This window comes from Leucoraja erinacea, chromosome 11 (genome assembly GCF_028641065.1).
Source record: "Leucoraja erinacea ecotype New England chromosome 11, Leri_hhj_1, whole genome shotgun sequence".
Taxonomy (NCBI): Eukaryota; Metazoa; Chordata; class Chondrichthyes; order Rajiformes; family Rajidae; genus Leucoraja; species Leucoraja erinaceus.
The window spans coordinates 16,823,801-16,841,446 of NC_073387.1; positions in this window are offsets into that span (position 1 = coordinate 16,823,801).

Sequence of the window (17,646 nt, forward strand, 5' to 3'; positions counted from 1 at the left end):
ACCACGTCCCCAAGGCGGAACTTGCAAACCCAGAAGGGCTATCACCGCCGCCCCGGATCACCGAGGCAGAGCCGGCAGCCCCAGCCAGGTCAGCATTACCACCCCGCCCCACCGAGGCATGACGAGCCACGCCTGATGGACCAGCAGTGCATTCCTGGGCCGCTGTGCTAGAAGTTCTAGCAGCGACCCCATAATTAGGACATTCCCTTCGGAGATGTCCATAACCACCACACGCAAGACACCGTGCCTTTCCCCAACTCCAATGCACGGTTCTGGGGAGACCCCTACACTCCACCTCGAAACTCTCCTCATCACCTTTCCCCACCCCCACCTTCCTCTTGAAACTGATATATGGTTATCTGGAGTTCTTTCTGTTCTGGGGAGGGTGTTGGTCATAAACCAGCTGGTGGCCTCCATGTTATGGTACCGGCTGGCTACTCTTATCCCACCTTCCATTTTTGTAAATGCTTTACAGAAGAAGCTGGTGGACTTCTTTTGGGGAAATAGGAAGCACTGGGTTTCCGCAGCTGTCCTGAGTCTCCCGTTAGAGGAGGGCGGCCAGTCCTTGGTATGCGTGCGTACCCAGGTGGCGGCTCGCCGCCTCAGGACTCTGCGGAGGTATATGTATATAGAGAACCCCCCCAGATGGCACGCTTTGGCCACGTATTTTTTCCTACGGGGTCGTTGTCTAAGGGGGGGGTCTCGCGGCTCCCGGTGGCGGGCATCAGTCGACCCGCCCTAAGGGGCTTGCCTGTTTTCTACCGGGATGTGTTAAGAGTGAGGAATCTGGTTGTTTTCAGCCAGCGCGTTGCTCCACGAGGGGAGGGGGATGTTGCGGCTGCAGGAGTGGCCGGTCCTCACCAAATCATGGAGGGTGTCGAGGAGAGGCGCGCGCCTAGAGTGGTTCTGAATGAGCTTTTACCCGCTCCGTCAGATCTGCTCATCGGGCCTCGGTTCCAGGATATATCTCGGGCACCGGTTCCACACAACCTGAGCCGCCTTTCTGAGATGTCTAGCATGCCATTTCGTGACGTGAACAGACGCTCACTGTTTAGAATGTTCCTGCACATTCTGCACCTCCTTGCCTTCATTTCCCGACCCGACACACCATGGTGGATGGTGTTACCACCTGAAGGTGGGGAAGGTGCCCAGTGGGAGTCCCTCTACAAGGGAGTTGTCCCCTTTTAAATTGGGTCATGGGGTGGAGAGTGCTGCACAGAGCGGTGTCATGTAACAAACTTTTGAGTCGGTTCACGGGCTCGTCCGCTGCTTGTATTTTCTGTGGCGAGGAAGAGACCGTGTTCCACATGTATATGGAGTGCGAGAGGCTACTGCCCCTGCACCAATATCTGAAAGGGTTGTTCCTAAAGTTCTGGTTGCATTTTAGTCCTACGATTCTTGTGTTTGGACACAAGGCAGGGTGTGGGGAGAGCCAAGTGGGGGGGGTGGGACTTACCTGTCGGTTTGCTCCTGGGCCTGGCCAAGATGGCCATTCGCGGGTCAGGGCAGCAGGCGGTCGATGGTCAGGCTAGTGTCGGCTGCCTGCCCCTCTTTCAGGCCCACATCCGTGCACGTGTGTCCCTGGAGTGGGAACAAGCGGTGTCCACGGGGACTTTGGAGGTCTTCCGTGGGCGCTGGTCACCGCGTGGGGTTGAGAGTATGGTGAACAATGATTGTAATGTTGTTTTATAATGACACTTGATATAATGTAATTTCTTTTTTTGTTTATGACTTTGATCTGTTATAATATTTGTTGTGTCGAATAAAGTCTTGGAATTTAAAAAAAAAAGAAAAAAAAAGAGAGAAAGTGGGAGAAAGAAAATCAGACAGGGCTGTAACTATTGATTGAGGCATCAGAGTGTTAGAATTCTGAGTTTGCATTAAGCTGTCAGACTCAAATGTGTTCTAAGGCTAGTTTAACATTTGATCTTTTAACAAGGCCTTTACAAATTACATTATTAAAATAGTTCTATCCAACCCAATTGTAAATCATTCTAAAATAATTAACATCACAGTTATTTGTTGTGTTGTCAGCTTTTATCTTTTCGAATTGAACCATAAATATGGATGTCCCAGGATAACTGGAGATTCAGATTGAACAAACTTGCTGCAAATTCATTCTTTTCAACATTAATTTCCTAAGGGACAATGTGCAGGATAATAAATGGGGAGGAAGAAGTTACAGGGCAGTAGTACAATCATAGGTTCAGCAGCAACCAGAATTGTAACTCTAAACGCCATCTAACATTGCTGATTTTTTACCCTTTACTTTCCTCTCAGGTAATTGGCATAACATACAAGTGGTAATTTAGAGAAACAAAGCAAAATGTATTCCATCACAGCTTCCATGTTTTGTGTGCATTCTCTGACTTAACTCGCTGGAGTTCAGAAGGTTGAGGGGGGACCTCATTGAAACTTACAGAATAATGAAAGGCATGGAGTGGATGTGGAAAGGATGTTTCCACGTGGTAGAGTCAAGGACCAGAGATCATAGCCTTGAATTAAATGGCGTTCTTTTAGAAAGGAGATGGGGTGGAACTTATTTTGTCAGAAGGTAGTTAATCTGTGGAACTCATTGCCACAGAGGGCTGTGGAGGCCAAGTAAGTGGATATTTTTAATGCAGAGATAGACAGATTATTGATTAATATGGGTGTCAAGGGTTATGGGGAGAAGGCAGGAAAATGGGATGCAAACAGACCGCATGCAAACAGACCCTTCGGTCCACCAGATACACGCCAACCAGCGATCACCCATACAGTAGTTCTCTTCTACACACTAGGGACAATTTATAGAGCGAATTAACCTACAAACCCGCATGTCTTTGGAACGTGAGAGGGAACTGGAGCACCTGGAGGAAACCCATGCAGTCACAGGGAAAATGTAGAAACTCTGTACAGGCAGCACATAGTCAGGATTGTTTAGTTTAGCTTAGAGATACAGCATGCAAGCAGGCCCTTCGGCCCATCGAGTGCACACTGACCATCAATTACCTTTTCACACTAGTTCTACATTACCCAACTTTCTCACCTATTCCCTACAACGCTTGGGACAATTTATAGGTCAATTAAACTACGACTGTGGGATGTGGGAGGAATCCGGAGCACCTGGAGTAAACCCATGCTTCCACAGTTATAGGGAGAACATGCAAACTCCACACAGACAGCACCCGAGGTCAGGATCGAACCCTGGTATCTGTCACTGTGAGACAGCAGTTCTCCCAGCTGTATCACCGTGCTGCCTTGTTAAAACTCCTCTCAGATCTTTCCTGGCTGCATTCCTGCGCTTTTCCTTCTGAATTGTTCCATTACAGGAAAAAAAATCTAAAGTCATAAAGAGGTTAACAGTTACTTCACCTCCCTACAATAAGCAATAAAAGTCATTGTGAGCTCACTCAGGCTTGGGATGTGAAAATTGGTCAGTTCGGTTTGCTTCAAGCTCACCTTGTGCTCAAAGCAAAAGAGAGGGGAAAGAAAGCACTTTGCTTTCATGATAGCCAGAACTGGGATATAAAACAGGAAAACAATGAGAAATGGCATCAATATCAGAGAATTGTAGCCCATTTTCAACTTCAAGTTTCGAAATGTTTCCTGCTTGTTTTCAAACCCTCCTGTATCTTTGTTGACATTACACATTAAATTAACTGGAGGGATGAAGATCACATAATTCACAAAGTTTGAATGCATTTGATGTATTTAATATCCAAACTATAAACTGAATGTTTTGTTTATTTTTTTTCTCTACATGCAACGTTCTTGAGTGTTTGTGTCTAGGACCAGAGGACACAGCCTCAGAATGAAAGGACGTACCTTTAGAATGGAGATGATTAGAAATGTCTTTGGTGCGGTGAATTTGTGGAATTCATTGTTGCAGATGGCTGTGGAGGCTAAGTCAATGGGTATTTTTAAAGCAACGAATTATAGGTTCTTGATTAGTAATGGTGTCGAAGGTTACGGGGAGAAAGCAGGAGATAAGTGTTGAAAGGGAGAAATAGATCAGCCATGATGGAATGGCGGAGCATACTTGATACGCTAAATGCTCCTACATCTTATGGTCAAGACTCTTGATGAATGCTCTGTGTCTGAGCGAATCTGCTCTAGAATGACGAGCATCTGCCCTAGGGTATGTGTCATGCAAGTTGGCCAATTAGTAATAAAATATGTAGTAGGAAGGAACAGCAGATGTGTGTTTACATCGAAGATAGACATAAAGTGCTTGAGTCAACTAGCGGGACAGGCAGCATCTCTGGATAGAAGGAATGTGTGATGTTTCAGGTCGTGAATCTTCTTCAGACTGCAGTGTGTTCTGAAAGTAAAGCTGGACCATTTGAATTTTTCCCGTCTGCAACCTCACACTGGTAGTGGTGCGATGTTGAAGGAAGTACTGTTGTTTACACAGAGGCGGGAGATAAAACACACTGAAAACTGTGAAATGACTAGCTTGACTAATGATTTAAATTCACAAATGTTTGCTTAGTTTTAGAAACAGTGTGGAAACAGGACCTTTGGCCCATTGAGCTCATGCCGACCCATTTACATTAGTTCTATGTCAACACACTTTGTCATCTACTCCCTACACACTTTATAGAGGCCAATTAACTTAAAAACCTGAATGTCTTTGAGATACGGGATGCTTTTTTACCAGGGTGGAAATTTCCAACACCAGAGGGCATACATATGTGAGAGAAGGAACGTCTAATGGAGAGGTGCGGGGCAAGTGTTTTACACAGAGAGTGCTGAGGGCCTGGAACGCATTGCCAGGATATGGTGGAGACAGATACGATAGTAACATTTAAGATGCTTTTAGATAGGCACATGGAAGTGTAAAGAATAGGGGGTTATGGATCATGCACAGGCAGACGCGATTGTTTAACTTGGCATAATGTTTTGCAAACATCGTAGGCCAAAGGGCCAATTCTTTTGCTGTACTGTTCTATGTTCTATGAAACTGGAGAACATGTAGGAATTCCACACATCATAGGGAGAATGTACAAACTCCACAAAAACAACACCTGAGGTCAGAATCGACATCTGGCGATGTGAGGCAGCCGTTCTGTCAGGTGTGCCACTGTGTTGCCCAAGTCCAAGTGAATACACAGTCAAACTTCCTCAGTCTGATAATGTAGTAAAGAGATTCCTCAGCCTTCCATATATTCCAAGGTCAAAGCAGGGGAGAATGAGGGTGGACCTGGGGCGGGATACTGTAAATTTATCAGCACCCTTTATGTGGTGACTATTGCAAACCTTGGGTATGCAAGCAAAGAATTTCACTGTGAAATTCCAATCAATTCATTTCAATTCAATTCGTAAAATGAAATTCTTTAAATTGCTCTGTATTAAATGGCTTTAACCATTCCTCAGCAGACCAACTGACTCCCCTGACTGCGGGAGAAAAAGGCATTGTAAAATTAAATAAATGCATTCATTAATTGTATTTGTATTTGTAATTGTAATTAATTTTATAAGCCAAGTATGAAAACAAAACAAGTATGTAAATCATAAAAGGAATTTGATTTGCCATACAGTCATACCAAAAAAGCAACAAAACACACAACCACATAAAAATTTAACATAAACATCCATCACAGCGGCTCCTCCACATTCCTCATTGTGATGGAAAGCAATAAAGTCTTATCTTCTTTCCTCCTTTTTCTCCCTCAGTTGGGGGAGTCAAACCATCCGCAGTCGGGGTGATTGAAGTTCTTGCAGCCAGCGATCGAAGCTCCCACGTCAGGACAATCGAGGTTCCCCTGATCGGGGCGGCGTGGAGCTCCCGAAGCTGGTCCCTGACAAAGGGTTCGCGAGCTCCACGATGTTTAAGTCCACAGGCTCCCACGGTTGGAGCTTCCGAGGGTCAAACCGTAGCAAGAGGCTGCCAGCTCCACAATGTTAGGCCGCAGTGCAGACAGAGATACCATAAGGAAAAAGTTGCATCTCCATCGAGGAAGGTGATTAAAAAAAATGGTTCCCCCCACCCTTCACCCCCACATAATACAAAACTAAAGATACACTAAAAAAACATTTAACTACAGACTAAAAAATAACAAAGTGATTAAAAAAAAAACCTGAGGCAATGAAGAAACAAAGAATTGCAGATGCTGGGAACAAAGATCTGGATTCCACCACAGGAGAGAGTGGAAGGGATGAAGAGATTGTACAGTCAGGCCACTAATGGGAGTATTGTGTTCAATTCTCAGAAACATGTCCTTGAAGAAAGGTAGGGAAGATTCTAGGGAGGGTCAAGAAGAGATTAACTGCAATGGCTTCTGGAAACAAGGATTTCAACTAGGAGGTTTAATTAGAGAAACTAGTAGCGCATTGTACGGCACAGTGGCACAGAAATAGAGTTGATGCCTTACAGCGCCAGATACCCTGGTTCAATCTGGACTACGGGTGCTGTATGTACAGAGATTGTATGTTGTCTCTGTGACTACCTGGGATTACTCTGGGTGTTCTTGTTTCCTTCCGCCAAAGAAGTACAGGTTTGTAGGTTAATTGGCTTCTATAAATTGTAAATTGTCCCTTGTGTGTAGGGTAGTGATAGTCTACGGGGTGATTGCTGGTTGGCATGACCTTAGTGGGACAAAGGGCCGGTTTTCCACACCCTATAGTCTAAAGAATTAAAGTTCTTACGGCAAGGTCGATTGAAAGGACAATTAATGGATGTGCACATGATTGGCAAGTGAAAGAATTTAAAGGGTTATGGGGAAAGAAATGAAGTAATGGAGCGACATGTTTTTATAAGGCACTGCCAGGAAACCAATGGGCTGAACAAGCTCCTTCTGTGCATTAATAATAATTGTTTTGAAGTCTTATAGTTACCTCCATGGAGTAGTATATCACTAAGGAGCTAATAAATACAGTGATATTTATGCTCAGATCCATCACTGTCTTTGCCAAAACAAAAATGCTAAGATGTATGAGAGTCAAAATGAATCTAGCTGATCTTTTTCCAAGGGCTAGGGACACAGATTCAAGGTAACTTCTGAGGTGGGAAGTGGCTGCCGAGGTGGGAGATGATTATACAAGGAAAGTGGGCTATGTGATTATTGAATTATTGGGATGTCAGGACTGTCTTATGAAGAAAGTGGATAGACTTGGTTTATACTCTCTAGAGGTGGGATTGAGAGGGGATCTTATAGAAACTTACAAAATTCTTAAGGGGTTGGACAGGCTAGATGCAGGAAGATTGTTTCCGATGTTGGGGAAGTCCAGGACAAGGGGTCACAGCTTAAGGATAAGGGGGGAAATCCTGGAAGACCGAGAGGAGAATTTTTTCACACAGAGAGTGGTGAATCTCTGGAACTCTCTGCCACAGGGTTCTTATGTCTGTCAGTTGATGTGGCCTTGTGGCCAATGTCAGTGGTATGGAGAAAAGGCAGGTTACTGAGTTGGATGATCAGCCATGATCATATTAAATGGCGGTGCAGGCTCGAAGGGCCGAATGGCCTACTCCTGCACCTAATTTCTATGTTTCTATGTTTCTATGAACTCTATATTGGTGAGCTTGGAAGAGGAGGAGTATTTGCTTGCACACACCCTACTTTGTACACTTCTTATGTCTGTCAGTTGCGACATCAATGTAGTGGTTTTAGTTTAATTTGGAGGCACAGCGTGTAAACTGGCCCTTTGGCCCAGCGATCCACACTGACCATCGATCACCTGTACACTTGTTCTATCCTATACACTAAGGCCAATATACAGAAGGCCAATTAACCTACAAACAAGCACGTCTTTGGGATGTAGGAGGAAACTAGAGCAGCCGATGAGCATTTGACGACACTGAGCCTGTATTTGCTGGAGTTTAGATGGATGAGGGGAGACCTCATTAAAACTTACCAAAGATTGAAAGGCCTGGACAGAGTCGATGCAGAGAGGATGTTTCCACTAGTGGGAGCGTCTAGGACCAGAGGGCATAGCCTCAGTATAAAAGAACACACCATTAGAAAGGAGATAAAGAAGAATTTATTTAATTAGAGATGGTGAATCTGTGGAATTCATTGCCACAAATGGCTATTGAGGCCAAGTCATTCTGTATTCTTACGGAGGAGATTAACAGATTCTTGATTAGTAAGGGTGTCAAGGATTATGGGGAGAAGGCAGGAGAATGTGGTTGAGGTGAAAAGATAAACTAGCAATGATTGAATGGTGGAATAAACTTGATAGACTGAACAGCCTAATTCTACTCCTATGATTTATGAACATGTGAAAACCCACATGGTCATAAGCAGAATATACAAACAGCATATGGACAACACCCGTAGTTAGGATGAATTCAAGCCCCTCGTGTGGTAAGGCAGCAGTTCCACCATTGCACCACTGTGCTGCCCAAATTTTCAGAGCTGAGGTCCAATACAAAAATAGTTCTTGCACATTCACTGTATGCAACCGATGTGCAGTAACTATTTCAAGAAGAAACCATCTATGATCTTAAAGTCTCTGCTTGTAGTTAGAACTTTTTTGATAAGGGTCTCAATGGAGAATTAAATAGGCATTTGAAATGAAATGAGTTGCATGAAAATGCAGGGGAGTGGAACCCGAAAGAATGCATCAACAAAGAGCCAACACAGGCATGACGAGCCCAATGGCCCCCCTCTGTGCCACAACAATTTTAGGATTCAATGACCCACAGCTTTAAGAAACAATCGAAATTGAATGATCTCAAATCAATCAAATGGGAAATATAATAATGCTACTAATAAATAATGAAGGATGAGGCTATCAAGTATTTTGTATTTTTCTCAAGATCTCTTGCCCATTAAATTTGCATGCACACACGCATACATGCACACATAATAAAAGCATATTGTGAATTCATTCTCGGCTCACGGTGAAAGAATATTAAAATTAGAGTTACTCCCTCAAGAATCTTCCAGCGTCTATTTTGCTGTATCTGTTAAATTTTGTTCGAGAACATCTGACAGAAAAGATAAATTGTTTTAATCAGATTGCTTGCCCTGAAACATCTGAATTTCAGTGTAAGTAATGACAGTGAGCGGTTGGTATGAAAATTGTATTGTTAAGCTTCATTTATCCACTTAATGAGAATACTTTACTGTCAGATACTGAATTAACACTTTTAGGGGACATTTCGGTCCTACTGAGGAAACCGGTGTTCAATTATTTATCGGCTATACTTCCCTTTCTAAAATAAAATCACTGCATGGGAACAGAGAGAATGTGGCAGCCCAGTGCTGGCTACAGGGTTCATGATGAACGATCAAGTCATGTTGTTGTGTCCGATGCAGTTAAAACACAAACGTCATGTTGCTTGCTCCGTTGAATGGCTGTGGAACGCAGCCTGCATTATCCCACTGTCGAGTAATTCATCATCTCAGCTGGTTCCCAGTACCGTGGGTGTGATACTTTACCACAAGCCGTAGAACAAATGCTGAAAAGAGTGCGGAGAAGATTTACGAGGATGTTGCCAGGATTCAAGGGTGTGAGCTATAGGGAGAGGTTGGGTTGGCTCGAACTTCACTCCTTGGAGCACAGGCAGCTGAGGGGTGATCTTATAGAGCAGTATAAGATGGTGAGGGGAATTAGGATGAATGCATTGTCTTTTACCCAGAATAGGGGAATCAAGAATAGACATAAAATGCTGAGTAACTCAACGGGTCAGGCAGCATTTCTGGAGACAATGGATAGGTGACATTTCAAGTCAGGCCACTTCTTCCTAATCTTTAGGTAAGGGAATCAAGAACCAGAGGACAGGGTTAACGTGAGAGGAGCCTAAGGAAAAACTTATTCACACAGAGGATTGCAGGCGTGTGGGATGAGCTATCAAAAGAGGTAATTGAGGCAGGTACTATAACAACATTTTATAAATATTTGGACAGGTACATGGATAGGAAAGGTTTAGAGGCATAATGTGGGCAGGTTGGACTAGTGTAGATGGGGCATCTTGGTCGGCATGGACAAGTTAGTCCAAAGGGCCTGTTTCGTGCTATATGACTATGAGTCTATGACTAAAGAGCACTGCTTAAATACAACCTGCATCTCTTAAGGGCCTGTCCCACTTTCACAACCTAATTCACGACCTCTGTCGAGTTTTCCCTTGACTCATACTCGCAGCATGGTCGTCACGAGGTCGTAGGAGGTCGTAGCAAGCCGTGCTGCTAGTCGTAGGTACTCGTGGCATCAAGTAGGTCGGGGCATTTTTTCTAGCATGGTGAAAATTGTCCACAAATAAAAAAGGTCGTGAATTAGGTCATGAAAGTAGGACAGGCCCTTTTCTGAGGAAATGTACTACAACTTGAGCATAGTGAACTCCAATTAAACCGCAAACTACAAACTGCTTTGATTGCACTAGGGATTGAGGTTTTGTTTTTCTCCTAGCACTATATTGTTTCCTTTGTTTTTATAGATTAAACTTATTTTGGTTGTTTATTATGAGGCTCAGTTAGAGGTTGGTAGATATGACATTGTGGGGATTACTGAGACGTGGCTGCAGGAGGATCGGGCCTGGGAACTTAATATTCAGGGTTATACATTCTATAGAAAGGACAGGCAGGTGGGCAGAGGAGGGGGGGGGCGGTAGCTCTGCTGGTGAGGGATGGAATTCAGCCCCTTGCGAGGGAAGACATAGGGACTGACGAGGTAGAGTCACTGTGGATTGAGTTGAGGAATTGTAAATGCAAGAAGACACTAATGGGTGTTATCTACAGACCTCCAAATAGTAGTCCGGATGTAGGGTGTAAGTTGCAGCAGGAGTTAAAACTGGCATGTAACAAAGGTATTGCCACTATGGCAATGCGGGATTTCAATATGCAGGTAGACTGGGAAATTCAGGTTGGTTCAGGATCCCAAGAAAGAGAGTTTGTAGAATGCCTCCGAGATGGATTCTTAGAGCAGCTTCTAATGGAGCCGACCAGAGAAAAGGCAATGCTGGATTTAATGTTGTCCAATGAACCAGATATGATAAGAGAACTCGAGGTAAAGGAACTGCTTGGAGGTAGTGATCATAATATGATGAGTTTTAATCTGCAATTTGAGAAGGAGAAGGTTAAATTGGAAGTGTCAGTGATGCAGTTGAACAAAAGGGACTATGAAGGCAGGAGAGAGGAGCTGGCCATGGTAGACTGAAAAGGGATCTAAGAAGGAATGACGGTGGAACAGCAATGGCAGGAATTTCTGGGCATAATCCAGAAGACACAGGACCATTTCATTCCAAAAAGGAAGAAAGATTCTAAGGGGAGTAGGAGGCAACCGTGGCTGACACGAGAAGATGGGGATAGAATAAAACTAAAAGAAAAGATGTATACCACAGCAAAGAATGGCCGGAAGCCAGAGGATTGGGAAACTTTCATAGGACAACAGAAGGAAACAAAACGGGCAATACGGGCTGAAAAGATGAAGTACGAAGGGAAGCTGGCCAGGAATATAAAGAAGGACAGTAAAAGCTTCTTTCGACATGTTAAGGGAAAAAGAGCAGCAAAGTCAAATGTGGGTCCTTTGAAGGCAGACACGGGTGAAATTATTATGGGCAACAAAGAAATGGCAGAAGAGTTGAATAGGTACTTCGGATCTGTCTTCACTAAGGAAGATACAAACAATCTCCCAGAAATACTAGAGGACAGATGATCTAAGGGGGTAGAGGAACTGAAATAAATTTTCATTAGGCAAGAAATAGTATTGGGTAGTCTAATAGGACTGAAGGATGATAAATCCCCTGGGCCTGATGGTCTGCATCCCAGGCTCCTCAGGGAGGTGGCTCTAGAAATAGTGGATGCATTGGTGATTATTTTCCAATGTTCAATAGATTCAGGATCAGTTCCTATGGATTGGAGGATAGCTAATGTTATCCCACTTTTCAAGAAAGGAACGAGAGAGAAAACGGGGAATTACAGACCAGTTAGCCTGACTTCGGTGGTGGAAAAAATGCTGGAGTCAATTATTAAAGAGGTAATAATGGGGCATTTGGATAGCAGTAAAAGGATTAGTCCAAGTCAACATGGATTTATGAAAGGGAAATCATGCTTGACTAATCTTCTGGAATTTTTTGTGGATGTGACAAGTAACATGGATGAAGGGGTGCCAGTGGATGTAGTGTATCTAGGCTTTCAGAAAGCCTTTGATAAGGTCCCGCACGGAAGACTGGTGACTAAAATTAGAGCACATGGTATTGGGTGGTAGGGTGTTGACATGGATAGAAAATTGGTTGGCAGACCAATAGCAAAGAGGAGGAGTGAACGGGTTATTTTCAGAATGGCAGGCAATGGTGAGTGGAGTGCTGCAAGTCTCGGTGTTGGGGCCGCAACTGTTTACCATATATATTAATGATTTGGAAGAGAGAATTAGGAGCAACACTAGCAAATTGCGGATGACACAAAGCTGGGTGGTAGTGTGAACTGTGAAGAGGATGTTAGGATGTTGTAGGGTGACCTGAACAGGTTGAGTGAGTGGGCAGATGCCTGGTAGATGCAGTATAATTTAGATAAAGGTGAGGTTATCCACTTTGGCGGCAAAAACAAGGGGGCAGATTATTATCTCAATGGGGTTAGGTTAGGTAAGGGGGAGGTGTAGCGAGACCTGGGCGTCCTTGTACACCGGTCACTGAAAGTTGGCTTACAGGTACAGCAGGTAGTGAAGAAAGCTAATGGAATGTTGACCTTCATAACAAGAGGGTTTCAGTTCAGGAGTAAAGAGGTTCTTCTGCAGTTGTATAGGGCTATGGTGAGACCACATCTGGATTATTGTGTACAGTTTTGGTCTCCTAATTTGAGGAAGGACATCCTTGTGATTGAGGCAGTGCAGCGTAGGTTCACGAGATTGATCCCTGGGATGGCGGGACTGTCATATGAGGAAAGATTGAAAAGACTAGGCTTGTATTCAATGGAGTTTAGAAGGATGAGGGGGATCTTATAGAAACATATAAAATTATAAAGGGGCTGGACAAATGCAGGAAAAATGTTCCCAATTTTGGGCGAGTCCAGAACCAGGGGCCATATTCTTAGAATAAAGGGGAGGTCATTTAAGACTGAGGTGAGAAAACAACTTTTTCACCCAGAGAGTTGTACATTTATGGAATTCCCTGCCACAGAGGGCAGTGGAGTCCAAGTCACTGGATGGATTTAAGAGAGAGTTAGATGGTGCTCTAGGGGCTAGTGGAGTCAAGGGATATGGGGAGAAGGCAGGCACGGGTTATTGATAGGAGACGATCAGCCATGATCACAATGAATGGCAGTGCTGACTCAAAGCACCAAATGGCCTCCTCCTGCACCTATTTTCTATGTTTCTATGTCTACTGAGAACCATGTTTTGATATTTGTTGCGCTCTACAAGTAAGAATTTCATTGTTCCATTTCAGGACATGTCTGTGGAATTCTCGGCCTCAGAGAGTGGTGGAGGCGGGTTCTCTGGATGCTTTCAAGAGAGAGCTAGATAGGGCTCTTAAAAATAGCAGAGTCAGGGGATATGGGGAGAAGGCAGGGACGGGGTACTGATTGGGGATGATCAGCCATGATCACATTGAATGGCGGTGCTGGCCTACTCGTGCACCTATTATCTATTGTAAATTGTCTATTGACATATGACAATAAACACTCTTGAGTATGGACTTTAGACTTTAGAGATTAATGTGGCAACAGGTCCTTTGTCCCAATGATCATCCCATACACTAGATCTACCCTTCACACTAGAGAAAATGTTACAATTATCAAAGCCAAGTAACCTACAAACCTGTTTGTCTTTGGACTGTGGGATGAAACCAGAGCACCTGGAGAAAACCAGAGCACCTAGAGAAAACCCACACGGTCAAAGGGAAAACATACAAACTCCATACAAACTGCATCCAAGGTCAGGATCGCAATTTCACGTTCACTTGTTTTAGTAGAATTAAGCCATTCGGCCCATCGAGTCTACTCCGCCATTCAATCATGGCTGATCTCTGCCTCCTAATTCCATTTTCCTTCCTGCTGCTTATAACCCTTGACAGCAGTTCTAATCAACAAACAGGCAAATTGATCATGGGGAACAAGGACATGGCAGACCAATTGAATAACTACTTTGGTTCTGTCTTCACTAAGGAAGACATGAATAATCTGCTGCAAATAGTAGGGGCCTGGGGGCAAATGAGATGGAACTGAGTGAAATCCAGGTTAGCTGGGAAGTGGTGTTAGGTAAATTCAAGTCAAGTCAAGTCAAGTTTATTTGTCACATACACATACGAGATGTGCAGTGAAATGAAAGTGGCAATGCTCGCGGACTTTTGTGCAAAAGACAAACAACAAAACAACCAAACAAATCATAAACACAATCATAACACACATATTCTTATTCATAATAAATAATGGAAGGAAAAACGTTCTGTAGAGTTAGTTCCTGGTGAAATAGGCGTTTACAGTCCAAATTGCCTCTGGGAAGAAACTCCTTCTCAACCTCTCCGTTCTCACCGCATGGCAACGGAGGCGTTTGCCTGACCGTAGCAGCTGGAACAGTCTGTTGCAGGGGTGGAAGGGGTCTCCCATGATTTTGTTTGCTCTGGAGTTGCACCTCCTGTTGTATAGTTCCTGCAGGGGGGTGAGTGAAGTTCCCATAGTGCGTTCGGCCGAACGCACTACTCTCTGCAGAGCCTTCTTGTCCTTGGCAGAGCAATTCCCAAACCAGATGGCAATTTTCCCGGACAAGATGCTTTCCACCGCCGCTGCGTAGAAGCACTGGAGGATCCTCAGAGACACTCTGAATTTCCTCAATTGCCTGAGGTGGTAAAGGCGCTGCCTTGCCTTACTCACGAGTGCTGAGGCGTGTGATGCCCATGTCATATCCTCAGAGATGTGGACTCCCAGATATTTAAAACAGTTCACCCTATCCACAGGAAATTGACTGGATTAAAGGGCGATAAATCCCCAGGGCCAGATAGGCTGCATCCCAGAGTACTTAACGAAGTAGCCCCAGAAATAGTGGATGCATTAGCGACAATTTTTCAAAACTCTTTAGATTCTGGAGTAGTTCCTGAGGATTGGAGGGTGGTTAATGTAACCCCACTTTTTTAAAAAGGGAGGGAGAGAGAAACGGGGATTTACAGACCAGTTAGTCTAACATCGGTAGTGGGGAAACTGCTAGAGTCAGTTATTAAAGATGGAATAGCAGCAAATTTAGAAAGTGGTGAAATCATTGGACAAAGTCATCATGGATTTATGAAAGGTAAATCAAGTCTGATGAATCTAATAGAATTTTTCGAGGATGTAACTAGTAGAGTGGATATGGGAGAGCCAGTGGATGTATTATAGCTGAACTTTCAGAAGGCTTTCGACAAGGTCCCACATAAGAGATTAGCATGCAAACTTAAAGCACACGGTATTGGGGGTTCAGTATTGATGTGGATAGAGAACTAGCTGGCAGGCCAGAAGCAAAGACTAGGAGTAAATGGGTCCTCTTCAGAATGGCAGGCAGTGACTAGTGGTGTACCGCAAGGCTTGGTGCTGGTACCCCAGCTATTTACAATATATAATTACAATATATATTTCAAATTGACCTCAATTTCTTTCTCTTCAACTTTGATGGATGTGTAAGCTCTAAACTCTTGAATTCTCTCCCATAACCTCTATATTGCCTCCAGTACCCTCATTTTTATTTACTTAAAGGATTGTACACTAGTGGATGGCCAACATTTATTCTTTATTTCTAAATATACCTAAGATACAACTTACAACTAAACTTCCAGCAGCATGTCCTAATTTATTTCCCTTAATTTTAGATACATTCAGAAACTATTATGTAATCAAACAACCAAACATTTTATTTTGTATAAGATAAGTCATACGGGTCCTTTTCAGAATGGCAGGCAGTGACTGGTGGGGTACCGCAAGGCTCAGTGCTGGGACCCCAGCTATTTACAATATATATTAATGATTTGGACGAGGGAATTGAATGCAACATCTCCAAGTTGCGGATGACACGAAGCCGGGGGGGGGGGGGGGGGGGGGGCAGTGTTAGCTGTGAGGAGGATGCTAGGATGCTGCAAGGTGACTTGGATAGGTTGGGTGAGTTGGAAAATGCATGGCAGATGCAGTATAATGTGGATAAATGTGAGGTTATCCACTTTGATGACAAAAACAGGAGAGTAGACTATTATTTGAATGGTGGCCGATTAGGAAAAGGGGAGATGCAACAAAACCTGGGTGTCATGGTACACCAGTCATTGAAAGTAGGCATGCAGGTGCAGCAGGCAGTGAAGAAAGCGAATGGTATGTTAGCATTCATAGCAAAATGATTTGCGTATAGGAGCAGGGAGGTTCTACTGCAGTTGTACAGGGTCTTGATGAGACCACACCTGGAGTATTGCGTACAGTTTTGGTCTCCTAATCTGAGGAAAGACATTCTTGCCATTGAGGGAGTGCAGAGAAGGTTCACCAGACTGCTTCATGGGATGTCAGGACTTTCATATGAAGAAAGACTAGATAGACTCGGCATGTACTTGCTAGAATTTAGAAGATTGAGGGGGGATCTTATAGAAACATACAAAATTCTTAAGGGGTTGGACGGGCTAGATGCAGGACGATTGTTCCCGATTTTGGGGAAGTCCAGAACAAGGGGTCACAGTTTAAGGATAAGGGGTAGGTTTTTTAGGACCGAGATGAGAAAAACATTTTTCACACAGAGTGGTGAATTTCTGTAATTCTCTCCCACAGAAGGTAGTTGTGGCTATATTTAAGAGGGAGTTAGATGTGGCCCTTGTGGCTAAGGTGATCCGGGGGTATGGAGAGAAGTCAAGTATGGGATACTGAGTTGGATGATCAGCCATGAGAATATTGAATGGCGGTGCAGGCTCGTAGGGTCAAATGGCCTACTCCTGCACCTATTTTCTATGTTTCTATGTCCATCTCTGCCTTAAAAAATATCCATGGATTTATCCTCCACAGCCCTCTGTGGCAATAAGTTCCACAGATTAAGTACCCTTTGACTAAAGAGGTTCCTCCTCATCTCCCTTCAATGCCGTTTAATTCTGAGGCTATGACTTCTGGTCATAGACTCTCCCATCATAGACTCTCCACAACCACTCTATCTATACCATACATTATTCTGTAAATTGTAATTGGGTCCCCCCTCAATCTGGGTTCAAACCTTGGACTCTGGAGCTGTAACGCACCAACTGTGCCACTGTGTCGTCCCTGAAACTCCCCTTGACTTCAGCAAGTGCAGGGAAGTGGCAGCAGAGATGATTGCATAGGAAAGTGTGCTACTCAACTCCATCTTGGGCACTTTGAAGGAAGAGCTGGGAGGAGGAGGAGGGATGTGGGTAGATACTTACATTGGTTGCACACTCTGTGCTTTGTACTCTATTTGTGTCACATCGCCTTTGACTTCAATCTAATGGATTTTCGGAGACAAGTGAACAACACAAAAATATTTCTTGCACATTCGCTGTATGTGACCAGGCAGTATTGTTTATCCAAGGATGAGCATGAGGTCCCAAGAGGTCCCAATGTTTGAAGAACAGGTCGCCACTCAGGTCAACTCCATGACAGCTTATTCTCAAGGAGCTAGATGCTGTGTCATGGTGAATTCATGTGTGGTCAAAGACAGTAACATTATCGCCAATCGTTGCATCCTGCTAACTGCACCATGGGTCTCAGCAACTGTTCAAAGCATCACTCACCTACAAAAATAACTATGAATTAGGACTTCTATATATTTCATGTCATAACA